Source organism: Triticum urartu, chromosome 3A (assembly GCF_056163025.1).
Source record: "Triticum urartu cultivar PI428250 chromosome 3A, HENAU_Tu73, whole genome shotgun sequence".
In the NCBI taxonomy this organism is placed as follows: domain Eukaryota; kingdom Viridiplantae; phylum Streptophyta; class Magnoliopsida; order Poales; family Poaceae; genus Triticum; species Triticum urartu.
In genome coordinates, this window is record NC_141875.1 from 375,988,143 (window position 1) to 376,008,019 (window position 19,877).

Genomic DNA, 19,877 nt, shown 5'->3' on the forward strand with positions numbered 1-19,877 from the left:
TTGTGGGCCTACTAAGTCGACGGGGACGGAGGGCTTTGTCAACTTAGTCAATATGCACGATTCTAGCTCCAGTGACCGTACGATGTTCATCCAACGGCCGTAGTGCTTGTTCAACCTCTGGTCTTCTTACTCCAGCTGCCCAAACTAGCGCCGGTCGTGCCTCGTGCTCCTACCTCCTGTGGCCAGCTGCGATGTCGTGGAGGACCCCCTACTACTCCCACCACTAGCCAGGCCATCCCTCTACTCAGCCACACCCCCTGTTATTCTGCGGCAACGGCAGCCTCACACCGCAGCGAACCAGTGAACACTCATACTCCTCTACGCGTGGGCATCCACTACCGCGTCTTCCCCGGCTCCGCATCGTCCCCTTCATAGGCCTCACCATCGTCCACCGCCCTGGTGCTCTCGGCACGGCATGGTCAACGTGGTCAAGGAACGACTTCCATCGGAAGATTACTGTACATGGAGAGGCTGACAGCTGGGTCCACGGCTGCCGCAAGGAAGTGCCTCCTTATTACGCGCGAAATAATTATTCCTCCACTTGACAGCAGGGACCCACCGGACAGGCCACTGTATTTCGCGAACAAAATGTTTCCCCTTGACTGCTGGGACCCACCAGCTACATCTTCACACGCAAGGAAGTGCCTCCTTATTACGCACAAAAAATGAATAATCCCCCTGCTAGCTGGGACCTAGTATAGTGGCAGGCTGACTTGTGGGCCTACTAAGTTGACGGGGACGGAGGGCTTTGTCAACTTAGTCAATATGCACGATTCTAGCTCTAGTGACCGTACGATGTCCATCCAACGGCTGTAGTGCGTCTTCAACCTCTGGTCTTCTTGCTCCAGCCGCCCAAACCAGCGCCGGCCGTGCCTCGTGGTCCTGCCTCCTGTGGCCTGTTGCGATGCGGCGGAGGCCTCACCGCCCCCTACTACTCCCACCACTGGCCAAGCCATCCCTCTAATCACCCACACCCCCTGTTATTCTGCAGCGACGGCAGCCTCACACCGCAGTGAACCAGTGAACCCTCATACTCCTCTATGCGTGGGCATCCACTGCCGCGTCTTCCCCAGCTCCGCGTCGTCCCCTTCCTAGGCCTCGCTGTCGTCCACCGCCCTGGTGCTCTCAGCGCGGCGTGGTCAACGTGGTCAAGGAACGACTTCCATCAGACATGGACTGTACATGGAGAGGCTGACAGCTGGGTCCACGACCGCAGCAAGGAAGTGCCTCCTTATTACGCGGAAAATAATGATTCCTCCACCTGATGGCAGTGACCCACCGGACGGGCAACCATATTTCGTAAAAAAACGTTTCCCCCTGACTACTGGGACCTACCAGCAACATCTTCGCACACAAGGAAGTGCGTCTGGGGAAAAAAACGATTCGCCCCCCTGACTGCTGGGACCCAGCAGCTACATCTTCGCACACAAGGAAATGCCTGACAGTCGGGACCCACCTGGTCGAAGCGTATGTAGCATTGTCATTCTGGTCACAAACGTGTACGTACATACTGGTCCATGTAGAGGCGCACATGTGTCGTAGTAGAGGCGCGCACGTAGCATTACTAAAAAAAGACACATCCGTGACATTTTGGGCCGAACGAAATATTTTTCTATCATACTTATGACACTTCTATGACAATAATTGTGACAAAACATGGTATCATCATAGATGTGGTGGGATCCTACTTTTATGACAAAAAATCATGATAGAAAATGGGCTTTTCGTCCTTGGCGGGCCAGAGACGCAGCTGCATGACATTCTTTGGGTCGTCCATGATGGAAAAAACCGTGGTAGAAGCGAGGGCGAGGAAAATATCGGGGTGTTCCCGGTTACGGTGGGTGGTTGGGGCCGAGCGATGCGCGTTTCTCTCGTACACGCACGTGCGTGGGTGCGAGGCATTGGGCTCTAACTGAACCCGAGCGAGTAGTTGGGCTCTAACTAATCCCAAGCGATTGCACTGCAGGCTACGCGTTACTAAACCCGAGCGATCGATCGATGGCTGTTAACTGAACCCGATCGAGCGATTCCTTCGCTACTGTTGCTAACTGAAGCCGATCGATGCTGCCTCTGGATGAACAGTGAGCGTTGCTGGGGGGTTTGGATGAACAGTTCCCGGTGGGGGTGGATGAACAGGACCTCGTGGTGTTACCTTTGGATGAACAGGACCCCGATCGATCGAGCCGGTTGGGGCTGGATGAACAGGACCCCATGGAGGGTTGGATGAACAGTAGACGGTGGAGGGCTGGATGAACAGTAGCGCATGGAGGGGCGGTTGAATAGGAGCCCGTGGAGAGGGCTGGTTGAATAGTAGCCGGTGGAGTAGCGTGCGGTGAAGGCTGGATGAACAGGAGCCCGTGGATGAACAGTCATAGGTGGAGGCTGGAGGAGGTCGACGGTGGATGAACAGTAGCCCATGGAGGCTGGAGGGGGTCGATGGTGGAGATGAACAGTATCCTGTGGAGTCCCATTTTGCGGTACGCCACACCCCTCCCGATGAACAGGACCCCGGTTTCGACCGTAGTGCTCCAACACAAGTCTGTTTCCTTCGTTTTGCGGTACGCCACACCCCTCCCGATCAACAGGACCCCCATTTCGACCGTAGGAGGTCCGTTTCCTCCATTTTGCGGTACGCCAAACCCCTCCCGATGAACAGGATCCCGTTTCGACCGTGGCCGGTCGAACACAAGGCCGTTTCCTCCGTTCTGCGGTATGCCAGGCCTCGTTTCCATCAGCTATTCCGTCCAAGCCCTCCCGATGAACATGACGACGCATTTCGTTCTGACCCAGCCGGTTGGCTCCCCATGAACACGATGACGACGATGTTTCTCCGTTCCGACCCAGCCATGTACACGATCCCTATTCGTACATTTGCGCGAGTAGGCGTTCGATACCCTGCCCGTATGTAGGTACGTGGCCGTATTTTGTTTCTTGCACACTGGCCGATGTACGTACGTGTACATGCTACGTGCGCGCCTCTCCTACGACACGTGTGCACCTCTACATCGACCAGTATGTACGTACATGTTTGCGATCAGAATGACAATGCTACATACGCTTCAACCAGGTGGATCCTGACTGTCAGGCACTTCCTTGCATGCGAAGATGTAGCTGGTGGGTCCCAGCAGACAGGGGGCGAATCGTTTTTTTTGCCCGGACGCACTTCCTTGCATGCGAAGATGTAGTTGGTGGGTCCCAGCAGTCAGGGGAAACATTTTTTTCACGAAAACGGTGGCCCATCTGGTGGGTCCCTGCTGTCAGGTGGAGGAATAATTATTTTGCGCGTAATAAGGAGGCACTTCCTTGCGGCCGCCGTGGACCCAGCTGTCAGCCTCTCCATGTACAGTACTCTTCCGATGGAATTCATTCCTTGACCACGTTAACCACGCCGCGCCGAGAGCACCAGGGCGGTGGACGACGGCGAGCGGCGAGGCCTAGGAAGGGGACGACATAGAGCCGGGGAAGATGCGGCAGTGGAAGCCCGCGCGGAGAGGAGTACGAGGGTTCACTAGTTCGGCTGCGGTGTGAGGCCGCCGTCGCCGCAGGGCCTGGCCAGCGGTGGGAATAGCAGGGGCGGTGAGGCCTCCGTGGCAGCACAACCGGCCACAGGAGGCAGGAGCATGCGGCACGACCGGTGCTCCTTTGGGCGGCTGGAGCAAGAAGACCAGAGGTTGAAGAAGCACTACGGCCACTTGATGGACATCGTACGGTCACTGGAGCTGGAACCGTTCATATTGACTAAGTTGACAAAGCACTCCGTCCCCGTCAACTTAGTAGGCCCACAAGTCAGCCTCCCACCAAGGTGGGTCCCAACTAGCAGGGGGAGTATTCATTTTTTTGTGCGTAATAAGGAGGCACTTCCGGTGGGTCCGAGCTGACAGCAGGGGGACGCTTTTTCACGAAATACAGTGGCCCGTTTGGTGGGTCCCAGTAGTCAGGGGGGAAATGTTTTTTTTGCCAAATACGGTGGCCCGTCTGGTGGGTCCCTGTTGTTAGGTGGAGGAATAATTATTTTCCGCGTAATAAGGAGGCACTTCCTTGTGGCTGCCGTGGACTCAGCTGTCAGCCTCTCCACGTACAGTACTCTTCCGATGGAAGTCGTTCCTTGACCATGTTGACCACGCCGCGCCGAGAGCACCAAGGCGATGGACGATGGCGAGCGGTGAGGCCTAGGAAGGGGACGACGTGGAGCCAGGGAAGACGCGGCAGTGGAAGCCCGCGCGGAGAGGAGTACGAGGGTTCACTGGTTCGGCTGCGGTGTGAGGCTGCCGTCACCGCAGAATAACAAGGGGGTGTGGGTGAGTGGAGGGATGGCCTGGCCAGCGGTGGTAGTAGTAGGGGGCGGTGAGGCCTCCGCGGCAGCACAGCCAGCCACGGGAGGCAGGAGCAGGTGGCACGACCGGCGCTGCTTTGGGCGGCTGGAGCAAGAAGACCAGAGGTTGAAGAAGCACTGCGGCCGTTGGATGGACATCGTACGGTCACTACAGCTAGAATCGTCCATATTGACTAAGTTGACAAAGCCCTTGGCATGCGTCAACTTAGTAGGCCTACATGTCAGCTTCCGAAACGGTGCGCCCCAGATGTCAGGGGGAGGAATCATTTTTTGGGAGGGTGAAGCTAGAACATCCGAGATTGAAGAAGAAGCACAGCATCCGTTGGATGGACATCCAACGGCCACTGCTGCTAGAACCGTGTGTTAACTATAATAAGTTGACAAAGCCTTGCATACGCGTCAACTTCTTTTTTTAGGGGACGTGTCAACTTAGTAGGCCCACAAGTGTGTGGCGGAGAACTTATAGCCCATTTGCGATTTGTAAGAATGTATAGCCCATTTTTGAATTCTAATGGAATTTACTACAGCCCATTTACAGTTTGTTAAAAGTACAGCTCATTTTCTAGCTAGGACAACGAGTAATAATTTCAACCAACAGTTCAAGAAAGAATTCAATAAATTTTCCCACATTTTGATGGGATCCGAAATATTTTTATCGCGAAATTTCTAGTCAGATTAAATATAAATTTGTATTACATAAAAATCTAACGAAACATTGCACGTGCAACAATTAAAAATTAAGATTTTCAAAATCCATAAATAATATTTTATAAACTAATTTCGTGCTTGGTGCATTTTTTTAGTTACTGCCCAGTTTTTATAATTACATCCCATTTATTATTTCTTAAAGCCCATTTTCCTGTTAAGCCTAATGCATCCCTCCTAGGAAAGATTTGCAGCCCTGCGGGGTCGAGAATAACAAGTTGACCTTGCCTGGGTATTCCTCAAAAAAACGTATAGCTGGGCTAGCCATTTTCATCTTGAAAAAAATTAATATCTGGGCTGGATATCTGTCCTGGGCTAGACGGGCCACAGCCCGCCCAGTTAATACCCAGCTCTCGTCTGAACAACAACAAAAACATCGCCAAGAAAAACTCTACAGTGCTCACACCTCAAAAACACAAATACTGCTCGAGCTGCTGGTCCCAGCTGTCGGCCGCACCTTGTGCAATTCTCTCGTTTATATTGACTACATAGGTTGACAATGGTGTGGGACCGTGATGTCAGGAAACCAGGAGGAAGCAAAAAAATATAGTTGTACATAATAAGGAGGCACTTGCGTACGTACGGCTGTGGCCCTAGTGGGTCCCTACTGTCATCCATTCAAAACAAAGTCATCTCCTGAATCCTCATGTTCATTGACCATGTTAACAATGCTCGGCGCCATGGCGAGGGCAACAACTTGAAGGAGGACGGAGAGGGCCTCGCGGGCCCTACGGATGGTCTGATACAGCGCCCGCTGCTCATTCAGGAAGCCCGGATCATCGGACACCTATGAGCACCTTCGAGAGACTGAGATGGCATGAAACGGTAAGGTCGCGCTTGGGAGCTTTGGTTTATTTCACACCTGTATTAAGATACAAGCATAATTTACTCGTCATCGGAAACAACACGTAAAATATAGGCATAATGAAACCGAGGGCCCGAGGTCTGTAAGTAAAACCGGCGGGTTACGCATGTAATTTGAGAGACCGGTGTATATTTTACTAGTCGAAATCGACCAACCAAGCGCTTCTCCCGAGACCATCTGCTTTTATTTACAAGCGTCAGTTTTACAAGCGGTTTTGGTTGGAAAACGATGATCCAATCATGGCCTAAGAAGATGAGTTGGTCGGAAGATCATATGGTTTCACGTCTAACCTACCCGGCTTGTCATATAGGCTATGAATGAAACATAAGACGATGAACTTCTTAAGCACGGAAACAACAGAAGAGGATGATCTTCCTAACAAGCAAATCACTGGAATTAGATCGACATGCAAAACAATACGAAGCATTATTCTCAGGAGGCACGGTGGACAGCTCGTGATGTCGCATGCCACAACATTCCAAGCTCAACTTTACAATCAAACACAAGGCCTGGCATTACATAGACAATATTTAGAACAAACTCTTAAAATATCTTACATAAGTCAACATTCATGTGACTATGCATCTTAGCAGAGTAAATATTTACTTCTGAACTAAAGACAGGAATAGGAAAAAACAATCAACGTTGCTCACAACAAAGGGCGTCCCACTCAAAAATATCAAATGCATGTCTTCTGGCTAACATTAATGAGCAAAAATTGACAAGGTTTTCCAATTCCAATATTTTAACTAATGTCAACTTTGACAAGCTTTTCCCATTCAAAATATGTAATGCCTATGATTGTGGAACGGGCAAGGTTTGTCATCAGTTTGTCATCTGATAGTCCGGTGGCTCAAGGTGACGATGAATGATTAGAGAACCATTCGATGTATTGTGCATGATGTGAAGTATTATGGATGACACGAACCATCTAAACATTTTGTGTAGTTCCACTAAAATCAAGCTGAGGATCCCTGTGGATTTCGTATTTATATACTGCCAGAAAACAAAGACACATAAGCACACACATGAATATTGGCCCCAGTGTCAACCCACCAATCGGTGGACTAACAAACTGAAAGTATGGTAAATAGATTACCATACCCAGATGCCCCATCATTGTTGCTTAGAGTGACATTGATAGACTTGGAGTCCTGTCCTGGCTTCTTGGTACTTGTTTGGGCACTTGTTTGCCCAGTGTTCCTCCAAACCACAAGTAAAGCAGCCATCTCTATTTTTATCTTTCTTCTTATGCTTCTTAATGGCCGATGCTGGCAGCACCATTCAAACATATAGTCTGGTGTCTCAAGGTGACGAATAATGATTAGAGAACCATTCGATGTATTGTGCATGATGAAGTATTATGGAGGACACAAACCATCTGGACATTTTGTGCAGTTCCACTAAAATCAAGCTGAGCATCCCTATGGATATCATATTTATATGCTGCAAGAAAACAAAGACACAACAACACACACATGAATATTGGCCCCAGTGTCAACCCACCAATCGGTGGACTAACAAACTGAAAGTACGGTGAACAGATTACCATACCCAGATGCCCCATCATTGCTGCTTAGAATGACATTGACAGATTTGGAGTCTTGTCCGGGCTTCCTGTACTTGTTTGGGCACTTTTTGCCCAGTGCACTCCACGTGTTGTAGAGTTTCCTATGCTCTTTGTAGACTAGTCATGTCACCAGCGTCTACTAATACTCTGTAAAGATTCTCGATCATTCCTTGTGTAATGTAGCGCAAATAGTGACTGCTTCTTTCTGCAAAGTGGTAAGACCAACTAGACCCACTAATGCAGTAGTTTGCCTTAGACACATTGGCTCCTTTTGTGCAGTTCAACTAAAATCAAAGTCGGAATAAACCGAGCTTTAATTTTGATATCCCTATAAGCAACAAAAGGTATAAAGGAAACAATTACTGAGAAATAACGGTTGATGACTTGTACTCCCAGAAGAAAAACATCTACTGATCTACCTTATCTTAATGGGAAACAAAGCAGGAGAGTAGCAATACTCAATCAATGTGATTCATTCATATTAACTGAGACACTATGTTAACAATGCCTTGTTTCAACATGTATAAAGAACGACAAAGCAGAAAAGTATCGTTCCCAAAACAATGCGACTGATTCATTTTAACAGAGACATTATCTTAACAATACCTTGGTTAAACATGTAGAAAGAACTACAAAGCAGGATAGTACCATTTGTAAAACACTGTAACTGATATATAATAACAGAGACATTATCTGAACAATACATTTCTTAAACATGTACTTCGGCCGATCCCTAACAGAAATGGTACTCCCGCCGATCCCTAACAACTGTTGCAGTTGTGAACTAAGATTCAGTAGTTAATTCTGAGGAAAGTCGGTACTAACCTTTCAAGACCAAGATTTGAAACAACTCGTGAGGAAGACCTGAGAGAGATCTCAACACATATATGGAAATTCGGTCTCATTTTGTGTAGTTCCGCCAAAATTAAGGAAAGCAAAATGTCACAATAGCAACAAGTTGAATAGATATCCCTGTTTTAATAGAGGCAAAAAAGGAATCAATTACTGGCCAATAAAGGAGGATGAAACATGCGGCCACAAAAATGGTAATCCCGCCAATCCCTAACAAGTGTTGCAGTTTTGAAATAAGATTCAGTAGTTAATTATGAGAGTGGCATTGCTTAATTTTACCAGCGGCATTAGATTAACAAAAAGCATAAACAGTTCCAGGGGAGAGTGGGCGCAACAACAACATGTGCTTCCATCTACTTATAAAGGGGGTGATGCAGAGTTTGTTGTAACAAAGCAACAAGCATAATGTCTGGGTTGGTCCCATTTTTGTTCACTACTTAATGGGAAAAGACAGCAATACAATAGCTTCAATTCAACATTTATTTAAAACGGTACCAATACAAGTAGCACATCATCTCAAAATACACTGCACGATCATGTGGATGAAGGAAAGTACCAACCTGTCATGACGCACACAAGATCACGTACGAATCTGCCAACACGAATAGGAAAACCAGTCTCGTTTTGTGCAGTTACTCTGAAATCAAGTAAAGTCCCCGGTGTGACATTTAAGTTTGCTATAGCAACAAGTTGAATAGATATCCCTGATTTAACAGAGGCAAAATAGGAAACAATTACTGCCAATAAAGGAGGATGAAACATGCGGCCACAAAAAGAAGCATCTACCTTATCTTGATGGAAAACAAAGTATAGGACAGTAGCATTTCTAAAACGGTTGCATTGATTCATATTAATAGAGAAATTCTCTTAAAATAGTTCAGTAGTTAATTCTGAGAGTGGCATTGCTTAAAATACAATAGCTTCAATTCAACATTTATTTAAAAAAGTACCAATACAAGTAGCACAACATCTCAAAACACACTGCACGATCATGTGGATGGGACATGGGACATGGCGGCACCATGTGCGTCCACACATATAAATGGGTGATGCAGAGTATGTAGCCAAGCAGCATATCTGCGTTGGTCCCATATTTGTTCTCTTTCAAACTTTTTCCGATGTGAGGGCAGCAAATCTAGTCCTCCACAAACTACCCAACCCCGTAGTTTGTTTCCCTTTTCAACAAAGAGTTCGGTTCCTTACAGATGTGTGTATTGGGTTACCCCATTTTTCCCTTTTCGACCAACAAAGCGGCTGGATAGCTAGTCTATACTACTTTCCCTCCCTCCTTTCCTCATTGAACTACGTCCTAGATTCATGCTCCACCCCACCGCACCCTTCTTTCCTCTTTGAACCAAGACCTAGATTCGATTACAGAATCAAAAAAGATCATCATGCAGCTAGACCAATGATGGTTTCAAAGAAACTTATACCTTAGTGTCGTCGGGATGTGGCAAGGCGTGCGGCGGGAGGTCGGATCTGCCCACACTACATACGACAGCAAGGAAGAAGGGGTCGGTGGCCCTCCCGCACAGGCGTTGGGTGAAAGAAAAAAGCGCAGCCGGCAGTGGATTGCCTCCCTCGCCGAAGACGATAGAGTGAACGTTGCACCTCCTCCCCTTCCCGGTGCGATGGATCCAGATGCCTCCTTCGCCAGCTGTGAGGGGGTGAGAGAGACAGAGGCCACAAAGTAGTCTTGTTTAGATCTGGTGAAGAGGGTGAGAGACAGTGAATATAGCAAACCCTAGCAAAGGAACGCTGAGCCTCCAGCGTGTATATATACTGTTGGGGAACGTAGCATAAATTCAAAATTTTCCTATGTGTCACCAAGATCTATCTATGGAGTCATCTAGCAACGAGGGAGGAGTGGATCTACATACCCTTGTAGATCGCGCGCGGAAGCGTTCAAGAGAACGGGGTTGATGGAGTCGTACTCGTCATGATCCAAATCACCGATGATCCTAGCGCCGAACGGACGGCACCTCTGCGTTCAACACACGTACGAAGCAGCGACGTCTCCTCCTTCTTGATCCAGAAAGGGGGAAGGAGAGGTTGATGGAGATCCAGCAGCACGACGGCGTGGTGGTGGAAGTAGCGGGATTCCAACAGGGCTTCGCCAAGCGCTGCGGGAGGAGGGAGATGTGTCATGGGAGGGAGAGGGAGGCGCCAGGGCTTGTGTTTTGCTACCCTCCCTTTCCCCCACTATATATAGGGCCAAGGGAGAGGGGGGGCGCAGCCTTTGGCCCTTCCTCCAAGGAAGGGTGCGGCCAAGGGAGGAGTCCCTCCTCCCCAAGGCACCTCAGAGGTGCCTTCCCCCTTTAGGACTCTTCCTTTCCCTCTTCTCTTGGCGCATGGGCCTCTTGGGGCTGGTGCCCTTGGCCCATGTAGGCCAAGGCGCACCCCCTACAGCCCATGTGGCCCCCCGGGGCAGGTGGCCCCACCCGGTGGACCCCCGGGACCCTTCCGGTGGTCCCGGTACAATACCGGTGACCCCGAAACTTGTCCCGATGGCCGAAATAGCACTTCCTATATATAAATCTTTACCTCCGGACCATTCCGGAACTCCTCGTGACGTCCGGGATCTCATCCGGGACTCCGAACAACTTTCGGGTTACCGCATACTAATATCTCTATAACCCTAGCGTCACCGAACCTTAAGTGTGTAGACCCTACGGGTTCGGGAGACATGCAGACATGACCGAGATGACTCTCCGGTCAATAACCAACAGCGGGATCTGGATACCCATGTTGGCTCCCACATGTTCCATGATGATCTCATCGGATGAACCACGATGTCAAGGACTTAATCAATCCCGTATACAATTCCCTTTGTCTATCGGTACGATAATTGCCCGAGATTCGATCGTCGGTATCCCGATACCTTGTTCAATCTCGTTACCGGCAAGTCTCTTTACTCGTTCCGTAACACATCATCCCGTGATCAACTCCTTGATCACATTGTGCACATTATGATGATGTCCTACCGAGTGGGCCCAGAGATACCTCTCCGTTTACACGGAGTGACAAATCCCAGTCTCGATTCGTGCCAACCCAACAGACACTTTCGGAGATACCTGTAGTGTACCTTTATAGCCACCCAGTTACGTTGTGACATTTGGCACACCCAAAGCACCCCTACGGTATCCGGGAGTTGCACAATCTCATGGTCTAAGGAAATGATACTTGACATTAGAAAAGCTTTAGCATACGAACTACATGATCTTGTGCTAGGCTTAGGATTGGGTCTTGTCCATCACATCATTCTCCTAATGATGTGATCCCGTTATCAATGACATCCAATGTCCATGGTCAGGAAACCGTAACCATCTATTGATCAACGAGCTAGTCAACTAGAGGCTTACTAGGGACATGGTGTTGTCTATGTATCCACACATGTATCTGAGTTTCCTATCAATACAATTCTAGCATGGATAATAAACGATTATCATGAACAAGGAAATATAATAATAAGTAATTTGTTATTGCCTCTAGGGCATATTTCCAACAGTCTCCCACTTGCACTAGAGTCAATAATCCAGTTCACATCGATATGTGATTAACACTCAAGGTCACATCCCCATGTGACTAACACCCAAAGAGTTTACTAGAGTCAATAATCTAGTTCACATTACCATGTGATTAACACTCGATGAGTTCTGGGTTTGATCATGTTATGCTTGTGAGAGATGTTATAGTCAACGGGTCTGAATCTTTCAGATCCGTATGTACTTCGCAAATCTCTATGTCATCTCAGATCCGATCTTCGTTCTAGTCTTTCTTCTCGCTCGTTTATCGGAATCAGGTGATTCAAGCGCCTGGAGTTTCGTTTCGAAACCGCCGTTCTGTCTAATCAACTTAAACAAGTTTTTGCCCCGGTAAAATTTGACCTAGATTCAACTTGCTAGAACCGAGTTGTTTTCTTCCGCCGTTTGTTTTTCCATTTCTTTGTTCGGTTCATTCTTTCTTTGCAACCGGAGTTCTTAAGTTGAATTTCTGGTTCGTTCTCTTGTTCGAGTTTTACCTGTGCATTAGATGAGTACTTATTGTATGCTTGTTGTTTGTCTGTGATAGATCACCCGGATTGCGCTGCTTGTTACTTCGATTCCCTAGGTCTCGCGGATCATCAGCAAGGCAAGTAACACTTTGATCATACCTTTTCTACAACCCATGTTTTATTGCATTAGATTAATCCTCTCACATTGCATGATTAGGATCTAATTAAACTGAGGGATGGGAAGTAGATGAGGTAGTACCTATTACCTGTATTATTATGAAACCTTTGGGAGTTACTTCTACGTTTGCTTATTATGCCATGCTATGCTAGTAGACGTGGATTGGGCGAGTGATATCCATGTCAGATGTGAGATATTTAATTAATGGTTTATCTAAGGTGGCAACCTAACACACATCTGGGTGGATTGAGGCACCTGATGTCTATCAGGACTTGCCTGTTTTTTTTGGACCGCCACCCAGGCTCAAAGGGATCATAAGATCTTTCATGCTAGAAACTTCCGTGTGCAGCCACATGCTACTATGGGCTCTGGCATAGTTGACTAAGTTGTGCGAACTCTTACGGGGTGGACTAGCAGATGTAGGGGTTATAGGTGGTACGGTCTACCCCACAAGTAAGGTGCTAGCGCTTCTGAAAGACTATGCCTCGATCATCCGTCTTCTCAAACACCATGTAGTGCGAGAAAACAAACAGAGGCGATCGAGTCATGTGGGGAAAAGTGCGCAAACCTCTGCAGAGTGTACAAACTAATCATGATTAGCCGTGTCCCCGGTTATGGACAACTTGAGTATCTAGTACTTGAATATCATGTGAATCTCAACATGTTACTTCTAATTAATGTTGTTGGGTTTTAATTGTTCACTTAATTGGGATCGGAATGCTGTCAACCATTCTCGATGTTTCACAACCACCATGATAGTTAAATAAATTTATTCCTTTGCAGTAGGGAAAAACCGGCTTTACACAAAACTATAACCATAGAGCTTTCCACCAGCCATATATGCATATAGTATAGCTGTTTCATTCCATCACTCTCTATGTGTTACATTGCCAGCATATTCCATGTGCTGACCCGTTTTCGGGCTGCAACTTCTCATGTTGCAGACTTTTCAGACGACGAGTAAGGTGCTTTTAGGTCGTGGTTCTATACTCAGTGATGCCGCTGGAGTTGATGGACCCATTTATCTTCCAAGTCTTCCGCTGTTTTTGACACTAGATGGCCTTAAGCCATATTTATTGTAATAAGTTCTCTTTGAGATAATGCTGTAATAAGTGTGTGATTGCCACTCTGCTATAAATCCTTCGATGTACTGTGTGGTGTCAGCATTACTGATCCAGGGATGACACCCGAGCACAGTAGACTTGATCCATTCGGGTCTGGTCGCCACAGAGATGGTATCAGAGCACACGCTGACTATAGGACACGACCACTAAGTTAAAGCCATAGATCACCATTCTCTTCTCATTTTCTAACTCCTCATCTTTTCTACTCTATTAGCATGACGAACGCGAAGATTAAGTACGCTCAACCGGATGAAGGCACACCATTTGGATTTCACCTGAAGGAAGTCACCAAGTACCTGAACATTGGATTACCAAGCTTCACGGGAACCTTCAACGCCACTCTGCCTGAAGAGGAGCGCTGGAAGATTCAAGCTCACGTTCTGGGAAGGACATTCGCGCCAATCACGAAGCCTATAGATAGTGTTTTCAATGCACCAACCTGGAGTTTGGGAAAGAGCATGGCAGCTCATATCACCATAGGACGCATTGGAGAAGTCTACCAAGAAGACCTCAAGGACACTATCTACCAGATTTGCGGACGCCGAGATGAACAATGGGAGTTAGTCAGCACCAAGAAGGATAGATCCATTGCATCTTTCATCCAGGAGTTAAACCAGCACATTCGACGCCACGAGAACCAGATGTGCAATGATATGATAGAGTTGAAGAATGCGAAGGCAAGGATCATCGAGCTAGAAGGAGAACTGAAGTCTACACGCAAGGACTACATGGACGAGATCGTAGCTCTAGCAAGGCACAATGGCGATCTTAAGCAGGAGATTGAAGAACTCAAGAGGAAGTTAGCATCAACGGAGGAAGACGAGTACGTCGCATGTCCGGACAACTACATCATCATCGACGACACCGATTCAGATCCAAGTGAACCCGACTTTGAAGACGAAGCTGGAGTAGATATCATGGAGTCTTCCACCGGTTCAAATTTCTAGATGACCACCAAATAGTAGTAGTAATCCCCCATGTAAACAATAGTTCGAGCACTTTTGCGATAGTTAGACCGTTTGTAAGCCCTTGTTTGATTGAATGAAGTGATTTTGTGTGCATTTGCTCATGTGCATTGGGGTAGTGTTTTCCCTTTAAACCTCATTCTATTCTTAATTCTCGTATCTTCTAAACCCTCAGATGCCTCCAACCCAAGCTCTTAAAACACCTATGCTAGTAAGCTCACCAGGAGCAGAGTACATGGCCGGACAAGGATGTTTTCAAGTGCCATTAAGTATAGGAAGGCATGTTTTCCCAACGGATTTAATTATTCTGGAATCCCAAGGTTTGGATGTGATATTAGGCATGGATTGGTTATCAAAGTATAAAGGGAATATTGAGTGTGCTAGTAAGTCAATTTTGCTTACCACACCAGAAGGAAGAAGGATCAAGTATGTATCCCGGCATGTACCAAAAAGGACACAAGTGAATTGCCTAACAGGAGTTGTGCAGGAGGAAGTACCAGTGGTAAAGGATTTTCCTGATGTATTTCCTGAGGAATTACCAGGCATGCCACCGGATAGAGACATTGAGTTTTTGATTGAGTTATTGCCAGGTACAGGCCCAATATCGAAGCGACCGTACCGGATGCCAGCAAAGGATTTGGTGGAAATTAAGAATCAGATTAAGGAGTTATTGGATAAAGGTTACATTCGCCCAAGTTCTTCGCCTTGGGGATCACCCGTACTTCTAGTGGAAAAGAAGGATGGATCATTAAGGATGGTTGTAGATTATCGGGGATTGAATGAAGTAACCATCAAGAATAAGTACCCACTACCAATGATCAACGATCTGTTTGATCGGTTGCAAGGAGCTAAAGTGTTTTCCAAGATCGAGTTGCGATCAGGGTACCATCAATTGAAGATTCGGGAGCAGGACATACCTAAGACAGCATTCACCACGAGATATGGACTGTATGAGTATACCGTTATGTCATTTGGATTGACTAACGCACCTGCCTATTTTATGAACCTGATGAACAAGGTGTTTATGGAGTTTTTGGATAAGTTCGTCGTAGTGTTCATTGACGACATTCTGGTTTATTCGAAGAATGAAGAGGAGCATAAGGAACATTTGCGTTTGGTTTTGGAGAAACTAAGGGAGCATCAGTTATACGCCAAATTCAGCAAATGTGAGTTTTGGTTGAAGGAAGTTGGATTCCTTGGACACGTTATATCCGGAGAAGGTATAGCAGTTGACCCCACTAAGGTTGAGACTGTAACTGAATGGGAATCACCAACAACAGTTGGAGAGATCCGGAGTTTTCTTGGACTCGCAGGATACTACCGGAGATTTATTGAGAATTTCTCAAAGATTGCGAAGCCTATGACGGAGTTGTTGAAGAAGGATACTAAGTTCAAATGGACTGAGGAGTGTGAGGCTAGTTTCCAGGAGTTGAAGAAACACTTGGTTACCTCACCAGTATTGATTTTGCCAGATCAGACCAAGGATTATGAGGTGTATTGCGACGCTTCACGTCGAGGACTTGGAGCAGTGCTTATGCAGGAAGGAAGAGTTGTTTCGTATGCTTCACGGCAATTGAAGCCTCATGAGTTGAATTATGCCACGCATGATTTGGAGTTAGCAGCCGTAGTGCATGCATTGAAAACGTGGAGACATTTCCTCATTGGAAATCATTGTGAGGTGTACACGGATCACAAGAATTTGAAGTACATTTTCACGCAGAAGGGGTTGAACCTCAGACAAAGGAGATGGTTGGAGCTCATCAAGGATTATGATATGAGATTGCATTACCATCCCGGAAAAGCTAATGTAGTAGCTGACGCATTGAGCCGTAAGAGCCATGTCAGTACTCTAATGACGGGGAAAATACCCAAGGAGTTAGCAGAAAACCTTCGTGAGCTATGTTTGGAAATAGTTCCGAGAGGCTATGTAGCAGCATTGGAGATTCAGTCAACATTGATGGATAAAATCAGAGAAGCTCAGAAATCTGACAAGGAGATTGCTGCTATAAAAGAGAAATTGAGCGAAGGAAAAGCAAAGGGATTTCGTGAGGATGAGCACGATACCCTATGGTTTGAGGACCGTGTTTATGTGTCCAATGACCCGGAGATCAGGAAGTTGATTTTACAAGAGGCACATGATTCACCGTATTCGATTCACCCAGGGAATACCAAGATGTATTTGGATTTGAAGGAAACATTCTGGTGGACCGGAATGAAGAAGGATATTGCAGCATATGTAGCAGTTTGTGACGTATGTCAGAGAGTAAAGGCAGAGCATCAGAAGCCAGCAGGATTGTTACAACCATTGCCGATACCCGAATGGAAGTGGGATAAGATAGGCATGGATTTTATCACAGGACTACCCAGGACGAAAGCAGGCTATGACTCGATATGGGTAGTAGTTGATCGTTTGACGAAGGTAGCACATTTTATTCCAGTTAAGACCACTTACACCAGTGCTAAGTTGGCAAAGATATACATGACTAGGATCATTTGTTTGCATGGAGTTCCGAGGAGTATCGTATCAGATAGAGGAACCCAATTTACCTCAAAGTTTTGGAATCAGTTGCATGAAACTTTAGGAACCAGACTAGAGTTCAGCACAGCTTTTCACCCACAGACGGATGGACAGACCGAGAGAGTCAATCAGATTTTGGAAGATATGCTGAGAGCTTGTGCACTAGATTATGGATCTAGTTGGGACGATAACTTGCCGTATGCGGAGTTTTCTTATAACAACAGTTACCAAACCAGTTTGAAGATGGCACCTTTCGAAGCTTTATACGGAAGGAGGTGCAGGACACCGTTGTCATGGGACGAAGTTGGAGACCGTCAATTCTTTGGACCAGATTTGATTAAGGAGTCTGAACGGAAAGTTAAGTTGATTCGCGATAGGCTCAAGGTAGCCCAGTCCAGGCAGAAGAGCTACGCAGATTCTAAACGCAAGGAGACAGTTTATGAAACCGGAGACAGAGTTTATCTCCGAGTATCCCCACTTCGAGGAGTTAAGCGCTTTGGAGTTAAGGGAAAGTTAGCACCGCGTTTCGTTGGACCGTATAAGATCTTGCAACGTATGGGAGAAGTCGCTTATAAGTTGGAATTACCAGAGGGACTGTCAGGAGTTCATGATGTATTCCATGTTTCTCAGCTGAAGAGATGTCATGCCGAGATGGCAGAGGTACCGCTAAGAGATACAGTACCGCTCGAAGCGATTCAGTTGAAGGATGACTTAACGTATGAGGAGAAGCCAGTCAAGATTCTCGATTATGCCAGCAGAGTTACCCGCAGCAAGGTTATCAAGTTTTGCAAAGTTCAGTGGAACCACCACTCAGAGGATGAAGCCACTTGAGAAAGAGAAGAAGATTTGCTCAAGGACCACCCTCACCTATTTTCTAGCCAACCCGAATCTCGAGGGCAAGATTCATCTTAAGGGGGGTAGGTTTGTAACATCCCAAATTTTCAATTTCGAATGTTATTACACTAGATCATCATGCATATCATATTTTCATGCATTTTTGGTAGATCCTAGAAATTTCACGCAACTCAAGGACCTTCGGAGAGAGTTGGAGATTTTGTTATTTTCATATTGAGAGTTTTCTCAAATGTGAAAAGAGGATCATGTGATTTATTTATTTCATCTTCAATTATTTTTCCAATATCAAAATATAAGAGAGGGAATAATATGACTTTCCCAAAATTGAGGAAAAATGAAGATTTAATAAATAGATCAAATTTTGGTTTTGCCAGAGTTTTGATTGCATTTTATTTGGATAGGGAAAAATGCGCGTTTTCAAAAATTGCATTTTAGGTCCGGAGTAAAGTTCATTTTGTTCGGCTCATTTTTAGGAGTCGGGGAAAATTTACTTTAGGTTTTTCGGAGTTCGTTTAGTTTCTTTTTCTTTTCTGTGTTTTTCTACGCGCGGAACCAGTTAAAAAAAAAGGAACTCCCACAGGCCAGCCGGGCCAAAGGCCCAGCCAGCCGCCGCCCCCAGCAGCGCTGTGCGCCAGGCGCCAGGCGCCAGCCACCGCCTCCCTTCGCCCAAGCTGAGTCCCAGAGGGACTCAAGGCCGGTTCTAGCCCCCTCTTTCCTTTGTTTCGTTTTCCTTTTTCCTCTCTTTTTCTTGTCCCCTACCCCAAGTAAACTCTCCCCTCCCCAATATAAATACCCCAACACCCCCCCTCCAAATCATCAAATCAAGCCCCAAGCCCCAAGCCCTCCACCACACCCCGCGCCCTACACCGCCGCCGCGCCACCCCACACCCGCGCCGCCGCACCTTGCCCACGCCGCCGCCGCCTTACGCCACGCCGCCGGAGCCCCTCGCCGGAGACCTCGCCGGAGGTTGCCCCGCGTCTCTTTTCCTCGGATCGTTTTCTTCTAATCGTTCCGATTCTTTTCTTCCCTACCGATTCGTTTTCTTTCCGGTTCTTCTCTAAACCGTTCCGGTTTTCTAGATCGGTTTTTCGTTTCGGTTTTCTTCTCCGAAACCCTAGATCGGATTCGTTTTCTTTTCCGATTTAGTTGCCTAGAGATCGTTCACCGGACCGTTCGTCCTAACGAACGTGATCACCGGATTCTTCTAGGTTAACGAACATCTGTTCTTTTAACCGTTCTTCTTTTTCTTCTCGTTGGATTTATTCCGCGTCTTTTCCGCGATCGCGATCTCAGATCCGATCTTCGTTCTAGTCTTTCTTCTCGCTCGTTTATCGGAATCAGGTGATTCAAGCGCCTGGAGTTTCGTTTCGAAACCGCCGTTCCGTCTAATCAACTTAAACAAGTTTTTGCCCCGGTAAAATTTGACCTAGATTCAACTTGCTAGAACTGAGTTGTTTTCTTCCGCCGTTTGTTTTTCTATTTCTTTGTTCGGTTCGTTCTTTCTTTGCAACCGGAGTTCTTAAGTTGAATTTCTGGTTCATTCTCTTGTTCGAGTTTTACCCGTGCATTAGATGAGTACTTATTGTATGCTTGTTGTTTGTCTGCGATAGATCACCCGGATTGCGCCGCTTGTTACTTCGATTCCCTAGGTCTCGCGGATCATCAGCAAGGCAAGTAACACTTTGATCATACCTTTTCTACAACCCATGTTTTATTGCATTAGATCAATCCTCTCACATTGCATGATTAGGATCTAATTAAACTGTGGGATGGGAAGTAGATGAGGTAGTACCTATTACCTGTATTATTATGAAACCTTTGGGAGTTACTTCTACGTTTGCTTATTATGCCATGCTATGCTAGTAGACGTGGATTGGGCGAGTGATATCCATGACAGATGTGAGATATTTACTTAAT